The sequence below is a fragment of the Coregonus lavaretus genome, assembly GCF_964263955.1.
Source record: "Coregonus lavaretus genome assembly, chromosome: 35".
NCBI lineage: Eukaryota > Metazoa > Chordata > Actinopteri > Salmoniformes > Salmonidae > Coregonus > Coregonus lavaretus.
Window position 1 is genome coordinate 17,376,122 of NC_140022.1, and position 8,872 is coordinate 17,384,993.

The following is an 8,872-nucleotide window of genomic DNA, read 5'->3' on the forward strand; positions in this document are numbered from 1 at the left end:
TTGGACTTGTGGTTTTACTTAATTTTCCGTACCGGTCAATGATTATAACTGTGATTCTGATCCAACCATTAATTCATACATTGTGCCTCTGGCCTGAGAGGATGGAAGTTCAATATGTTGCTAGATGTAGAAGGCTAATGTTAACTAGCTAACGTTACCCATGAAAGGAAGTTAGGCTAGCGAGCAAGCATTTTAGCCAGGCAGTCTAGGACAACAAAAAATAAAATGTATTGTATGACAGAGTGAAAAAAATGTCAGAAACAATAACTTGCTTGACCATGCTTTAGGTCATAATTACAGTTTTTTATTACATCAAATCAAATGTTATTTGTCACATGCGCCGAATACAACAGGTATTCACCTTACCGTGAAATGCTTACTTACAAGCCCTTAACCAACAATGCAGTTCAAGAAATAGAGTAAAGAAAATATTTACTAAATAAACTAAAGTAAAAAATAAAATAAAAAGTAACACAATAAAATAACAATAATGAGGCATATATATACAGGGGGTACCAGTACCAAGTCAATGTGAGGGGGTACAGGTTAGTCGAGGTAAATTGTACATGTAGGTAGGTGTAAAGTGACGATGCATGGATAATAAACAGCGAGAAGCAGCAGTGTAAAAACTAAGTGGGTGAGTCAATGTAAATAGTCAGGGTGGCCATTTGATTAATTGTTCAGCAGTCTTATGGCTTGGAGGTAGAAGCTGTTAAGGAGCATTTTGGACCTAGACTTGGCGCTCCGGTACCGCTTGCAAAGAGAACAGTCTATGACTTGGGTGACTGGAGTCTTGAACAATTTTTTGGGCCTTCCTCTGACACCACCTAGAATATACAGTGGGGAGAACAAGTATTTGACACACTGCCGATTTTGCAGGTTTTCCTACTTACAAAGCATGTAGAGGTCTGTAATTTTTATCATAGGTACACTTCAACTGTGAGAGACGGAATCTAAAATAAAAATCCAGAAAATCACATTGTATGATTTTAAAGTAATTAATTTGCATTGTATTGCATGACATAAGTATTTGATACATCAGAAAAGCATAACTTAATATTTGGTACAGAAACCTTTGTTTGCAATTACAGAGATCATACGTTTCCTGTAGGTTTTGACCAGGTTTGCACACACTGCAGCAGGGATTTTGGCCCACTCCTCCATACAGACCTTCTCCAGATCCTTCAGGCTTGGCAATACTGACTTTCAGCTCCCTCCAAAGATTTTCTATTGGGTTCAGGTCTGGAGACTGGCTAGGCCACTCCAGGACCTTGAGATGCTTCTTACGGAGCCACTCCTTAGTTGCCCTGGCTGTGTGTTTCGGGTCGTTGTCATGCTGGAAGACCCAGCCACAACCCATCTTCAATGCTCTTACTGAGGGAAGGAGGTTGTTGGCCAAGATCTCGCGATACATGGCCCCATCCATCCTCCCCTCAATACGGTGCAGTCGTCCTGTCCCCTATGCAGAAAAGCATCCCCAAAGAATGATGTTTCCACCTCCATGCTTCACGGTTGGGATGGTGTTCTTGGGGTTGTACTCATCCTTCTTCTTCCTCCAAACACGGCGAGTGGAGTTTAGACCAGAAAGCTCTATTTTTGTCTCATCAGACCACATGACCTTCTCCCATTCTTCCTCTGGATCATCCAGATGGTCATTGGCAAACCTCAGACGGGCCTGGACATGCGCTGGCTTGAGCAGGGGGACCTTGCGTGCGCTGCAGGATTTTAATCCATGACGGCGTAGTGTGTTACTAATGGTTTTCTTTGAGACTGTGGTCCCAGCTCTCTTCAGGTCATTGACCAGGTCCTGCCGTGTAGTTCTGGGCTGATCCCTCACCTTCCTCATGATCATTGATGCCCCACGAGGTGAGATCTTGCATGCAGCCCCAGACCGAGGGTGATTGACTGTCATCTTGAACTTCTTCCATTTTCTTCCAGTTGTTGCCTTCTCACCAAGCTGCTTGCCTATTGTCCTGTAGCCCATCCCAGCCTTGTGCAGGTCTACAATTTTATCCCTGATGTCCTTACACAGCTCTCTGGTCTTGGCCATTGTGGAGAGGTTGGAGTCTGTTTGATTGAGTGTGTGGACAGGTGTCTTTTATACAGGTAACGAGTTCAAACAGGTGCAGTTAATACAGGTAATGAGTGGTGAACAGGATGGCTTCTTAAAGAAAAACTAACAGGTCTGTGAGAACCGGAATTCTTACTGGTTGGTAGGTGATCAAATACTTATGTCATGCAATAAAATGCTAATTAATTACTTAAAAATCATACAATGTGATTTTCTGGATTTTTGTTTTAGATTACGTCTCTCACAGTTGAAGTGTACCTATGATACAAATTACAGACCGCTACATGCTTTGTAAGTAGGAAAACCTGCAAAATCGGCAGTGTATAAAATACTTGTTCTCCCCACTGTAGGTCCTGGATGGCAAGAAGCTTGACCCCAGTGATGTACTGGGCCGTACGCACTACCCTCTGTAGCGCCTTACAGTCTGATGCTGAGCAGTTGCCATACCAGGCGGTGATGCAACCGGTCAGGATGCTCTCGATGGTGCAGCTATATAACTTTGAGGATCTGGGGACCCATGCCAAATCTTTTCAGTCTCCTGAGGGGGAAAAGGTGATGTCGTGCCCTCTCCACAACTATCTTGGTGTGTTTGGACCATGATAGTTAGTGATGTGGACACCAAGGAACTTGAAGCTCTCGACCCGCTCCACTACAGCCCGTCGATGTTAATGGGGGCCTGTTCGGCCCTCCCTTTCCCATAGTCCACGATCAGCTCCATTGTCTTGCTCACATTGAGGGAGAGGTTGTTGTCCTGGCACCACACTGCCAGGTCTCTGACCTCCTCCCTATAGGCTGTCTCATCGTTGTCGGTGATCAGGCCTATCACTGTTGTGTCGTCAGCAAACGTAATAATGTTGTTGGAGTCGTGCTTGGCCATGCAGTCGTGGGTGAACAGGGAGTACAGGAGGGGACTAAGCACGCAATGCTGAGGGGCCCCCGTGTTGAGGAGCAGCGTGGCAGATGTGTTGTTGCCTACCCTTACAACCTGGGGGCGGCCCGTCAGGAAGTCCAGGATCAAGTTGCGGGAGGTGTTTAGTCCCAGGGTCCTTAGATTAGTGATGAGCTTTGTGGGACTATGGTGTTGAACACTGAGCTGTAGTCAATAAACAGCATTTTCACATAGGTGTTCCTTTTGTCCAGTGGGAAAGGGCAGTGTGGAGTGCGATTGAGATTGCGTCATCTGCAATATGCTTTGTGGACTTCACCGGACAGAGGTTGCTCTCTAGTTTTGTGATGAAACAAAAGGTGTGGTTGAATTTATTCTGCCACTGTGTCTTCTTATTGTCTTAGCCTTTAGGCCTATATATCACAGTCGCAAGCCATATGAACTAACAGGTTATAGAGCAAACACCGCAATTATCACAACACATAGGTTGTAATATGGCTTTTTTTCCCTGGCTTCCCCAGTGATTTTGCCCAAGCACTGCTACTGATTATTGACATAATTTGTCGTCATTGTTTAGCTAGCTATCTATCAAAATTATGTTTGAGAAGCGTTCAGCAATATCTAAAACAAGCAAAACATCTGTGCAGCTGGACTGCTTTTAAATAGTATAGCTAGCAAAGTTCTCAACCTTTGTCCCCTCTGTCTCCATACCTGCCTGTTTCACCCACAGCCTAGTAAAATATATAACTTCTTGGGAAATGTTCGAGTGGAGTTAGTTCTCTGTTCTCTTTTGTACGATATCAAATGTAACTCCAGGAAGCTGGCATTTTGTTCCTTGGCTAATATACGTACCTAGCTAACCAGCTACAGTCATAACGGGATACGTGATTCTCACAGGAGGTTGGTGGCACCTTAATTGGGGAAGACGGGTTCGTGGTAATGGAACAGATTAAGTAGAACGGTATCAAATAAATAAAACAAATGGTTTCAGACCTCACTCAAGGACATTCAGAGACTTGTCCCAAAGGCACTCCTGCGTTGTCTTGGCTGTATGCTTAGGGTCGTTGTGTTGTTGGAAGGTGAATCTTCGCCCCAATCTGAGGTCCTGAGTGCCCTGGAGCAGGTTTTCACCAAGGATCTCTTTGTACTTTTCTCTGTTCATCTTTCTCCCTGCCACTAAAAAACATCCCCACAGCGTGATGCTGCCACCACCATGCTTCACCATAGGGATGGTGCCAGGTTTCCTCCAGACGTGACACTTGGCATTCAGGCCAAAGAGTTCAATCTTGGTTTCATCAGACCAGAGAATCTTGTTTCTCATGGTCAGAGTCCTTTAGGTGCCTTTTGGCAAACTCCAAGCGGGTTGTCATGTGCTTTTACTGAGGAGTGCTGCAGAGATGGTTGTCCTTCTGGAAGGTTCTCCCATCTCAACAGAGGTATTCTGGAGCTCTGTGAGAGTGACCATCGGGTTCTTAGTCACCTCCCTGATCTAGGCCCTTCTCCCTCAATTGCTCAGTTTGGCCGGGCGGCCTCATGGCTTGGTTTTTGCTCTGACATGCACTGTCAACTGTGGGACCTTATATAGACAGGTGTGTGCCTTTCCAAATCATGTCCAATCAATTGAATTTACCACAGGTGGACTCCAATCAAGTTGTAGAAACATCTCAAAGATGATACATGGAAACAGGATACACCTGAACTCAATTTCGAGTCTCATAGCAAAGGGTCTGAATACGTATGTGAAGAAGGTATCTGTTTTTTTTTATATTTAATAATTTTACAAAAATGTCTAAAAACCTGTTTTCGCTTCATCATTATGGGTTATTGTGTGTAGATTGATCAGGTGAAAAAATGTCATCAATTTTAGAATAAGGCTGTAATGTAACCCAATGTGGAAATAGTCAAGGGGTCTGCATACTTTCCGAATGCACTAAGGTTTTCTGTTTTTTTATTTTTTTATAAATGTGCAATAAAATAAATCTGTTTTCGCTTTGTCATTATGGGGTATTGTGTGTAGATTGATGAGGAATTTAAAACATGTAATCAATTTTAGAATAAGGCTGTAACTAAACAAAATGTAGAAAAAGTCAAGGGGTCTGAATACTTTCTGAATGCACTGTATAGTAGTTATAGATGTGGATATACAAAATGTTGCCAGAGATTTCAACTAACCTGGAATTGGTAATATTATCTTCGTCCTCGATTTGTGGAAACAGGAGTCTCATAAAATGTCCGTGGTCAGTTAAAGTCTGTTTGAATTTAGAAAATGCTCCTTTATTAAAATACAGTGATCCCTCGCCACTTCGCGGTTCACTTATCGCGGATTCGCTATTTCGCGGATTTTCATAATGCATTTTTTTTTTTTTGGTGCATTGTGCTCTGCATTCTGATTCGCTAAAAACTCACTCCCGCTTCTTGTATCAAAACATGCTACGAATTGTGCTATCATTTTGTCGTCTCGTGCAGTTATGTGTACGTACATAAAACAGCTTGGCAAATTTACATTAAGTTGGCCAAATTATCTTGTAATTTCGAACATCTCCTAAACCCATAATGTCGACGAAACGGCCTGGACCGACAAAAGCACCTGCGGATGGGCCCAAACGGCGGAAGATGCTACCTATCTCAGATAAAGTTAAACTTCTGGACATGCTAAGGGAAGGTAAAAGCTATGCAGCCGTTGCTCGCCATTACGGAATCAATGAATCTTCCGTTCGTTACATAAAGAAGGAGGAAAAAAACATAAGGACGACAGCAGCAGTCAATTTTAATACGAATGCAAAAAGGGTTGTAACTGTCCGCAACAAGACCATGGTACGGATGGAGACGGCATTAGCTCTGTGGATTAATGACTTCAGGAAAAAAAACATAACCCTGGATACAAACGTTATCTGCACAAAAGCGAGAATGCTGTATGAAAACTTTGCTGTCAGTGACGGGGAAGAGGGAGAGGATGCCGGGCCCTCAGCAAGTGCTGCTGACACAGTGGGAGAGGATGCCAGGCCCCCAGCAAGTGCTGCTGACAAAGTGCCAAGCGCATTTAATGCAAGCAAGGGCTGGTTTGAAAAGTTTAAGAAACGCTTTGGACTTAAAAATGTTTGTCTGCACGGTGAGATGGCGTCTGCGGATACCGCTGAGGCAGAAGCCTTCGTGAACAATAAATTCAAGGCGATCATTGAGGAGGGGGGATATAAGCCCGAACAAGTTTTTAACATGGATGAGACTGCCTTATTTTGGAAACGAATGCCCTCCCGCACCTTCATCATGCAGGAAGAAGCCAAAGCCCCAGGATTTAAAGTTCACAAAGACCGTTTGACCCTGGCTATGTGCGGAAATGCCGCAGGTTTCATGATTAAACCGGGGCTGATTTACAGGTCTAAAAATCCCAGGGCGCTGAAAAACAAAAATAAGGATGATTTGCCTGTTTACTGGATGTACAATGCAAAGGCTTGGATGACAAAAGCGCTCAATCTGGATTGGTTCAAAAACTGTTTCATCCCGGAGGTCAAGTGTTATTTGAGAGGAAAGGGACTGGACTTTAAAGTGCTTCTGCTCCTTCACAACGCCGGAGGTCACGGTAATGATTTGGCATATGATGGTGTGCAAATCGAATTTCTGCCGCCAAACACTACATCCCTGATTCAGCCCATGGACCAAGGAGTCATCCGTGCTTTCAAGGCTCTCTATACGCGCAACACCCTGCAACATCTTGTTGACGCTATGGACTCGGATCAAGATTTCTCACTGAAGGACTACTGGCGTGGATACACCATCGCATCGTGTCTCCAAAACATTCAGAGGGCCATTCAGGAAATGAAAACGGAAACTCTGAAGGCCTGCTGGAAAAAACTATGGCCAGAGGCAGTGCAAAACGCAACCGGAGGCTCGCTTGACGAGGTCCACCACTCTGCCGTAGAAACAGCTGTGAATCTGGCTAAACAGATTGGAGGAGACGGCTTTAATGACATGAGTCCGGATGACATAAACGCCCTGATTGATGGAGACGCACAGCCGCTGACCGATGCAGAGCTGGCAGAAATGACAAAGCCACAAAGCGATGATGAAAGAGAAGAGGGAGAAGAGGACACGAGAGATGAGGAGGAAGGACTAACGCTTGGTCGCTTAGCAACCATGGTGCGAATGGCCACTGAACTTAAGCGAGTAGCTGAGGAATGGGACCCTTTGATGAGCCGTTCATTACAGTTCTCCAACGTAATCGATGGTGGCATGTCGGTGTACAAGGATCTTTTTGCAAAGAAGAAAAAAGAGCGACAACAGCTGCCTATCACTATGTTCTTCTCCCGAACAAACACACCTGCACCGCGGGCTTCAGAAGAAGAGAACACTGCAGAGCGCAGTCAGGATGCAGCGGCCCAGTCTGAAGAGCAGTGAAACGGCCTACACGTGAGTCACTGTATTTGTATACATGTAATAGTTGCTAATTGTAAAAAAAAAAAGTTTTCTATTTCGCGGATTTCACTTATCGCGGGTCATTTTCGGAACGTAACCCCCGCGATAAACGAGGGATTACTGTATATAAATATTTTGGTCCATGAAGTAATCCTACAATGTGTACATTTACATCATTTAGCAGACGCTCTTATCCAGAGCGACTTACAAATTGTACGCCATCATCTTGTCTCTTTCAAGTCTTCTCTTATTGATCGAGATGGGTGTCTGTCATCATGACATGCGGCACATTGGGGTGGACCCACCTGTATCAATCAATGAGAGAAGATTTGAAAAAGACAAGATGGCTGTGTACACATTGTTGGATTACTTCTTGTACCAAAACATTTATTTATTTTAATAACTGAGCATTTTCTAAATTCAAACGGACCCCTGCAACTGGACACAGCCATTTTATGAGACTGCTGTTTCCACGAATCGAGAACGAAGATAGTATCACCAATACCATGTTAGTTGAAAAATCTCTATAATGGCCCAAAAGGTTTTTGGATAAATCACATTATCTGGTGTTACAATCTGTAGCTAGGCTAGTGTAAAGTTTAGCAAGGAATTTTTCAACTAACCTGTTCTTGCAGATACTTTCTTCATTTTCGTTTCAACTTGTCTGTGTCCAGTTGCAGGTGGTTCTAAAAAATATATAAAATAATCAGAAACATTTTAAATCCACATTTTGTATCAAGTGAGAAATTCCTCTTGCATGTGTGTAGATCTTTGATTTGGTCACACTGTGTGACGCTTTACACATGGCCGCGTCACATAGAAACAACTAGTTCCTGCAAAGATGTTGGGAAGATTTTACGAGGGGAGTGTCCCGGATGAAGGTTCAGGAAGATGGAGGAAAGTGAGGTTTTGTTTGAAACTGCTAGTGAGTTGGGTGAAGATAATAGCACAGAGAGTGAGAATGAGTGAGTTACAGTAGCGAAGAAAAAGGGGAACGAGAAGTAAAGTTGTGGTGGAAACCCCTAGATTAGTTTTTAGTCAGGGTGAGGGTGAGGGTTTTGGACCAATGCTACCTGTGAAATCCATTTAACGTCTTGAGGAAAATCTGGAATGTGTTGGAGGAAAGTGTGGAGTCGCTGAGAGTCACAAGAAGTCGTCGTATTATTATTTTATGTGTCTGCTGAGCAGAATACGCTTGTTTTAAGCCTCAAAAAGATATCTGAGTGGAATGTTTCCTGTATGGATTTTCGAAGCAGGGCGCCTATCAAGGGGGTTATTTCTGGGGTGGCGCAAGAAGTAAAGGCAGATGATATAACTGAAGACATAGATGGAGTGGTTGGTGCACGTCGACTGACCAGTATGGTGGATGGAGCAAAGAAATTCACTTCATCCATACTACTGCTCTTTTGATGAAGAGTCTCTCCCTTTGGAGATCTGAGGGCATGCATTCTGGAGAGAGACGCCCATATCTTCGCCACACACCCCTCCCCTTCTTCTTGTCTCAA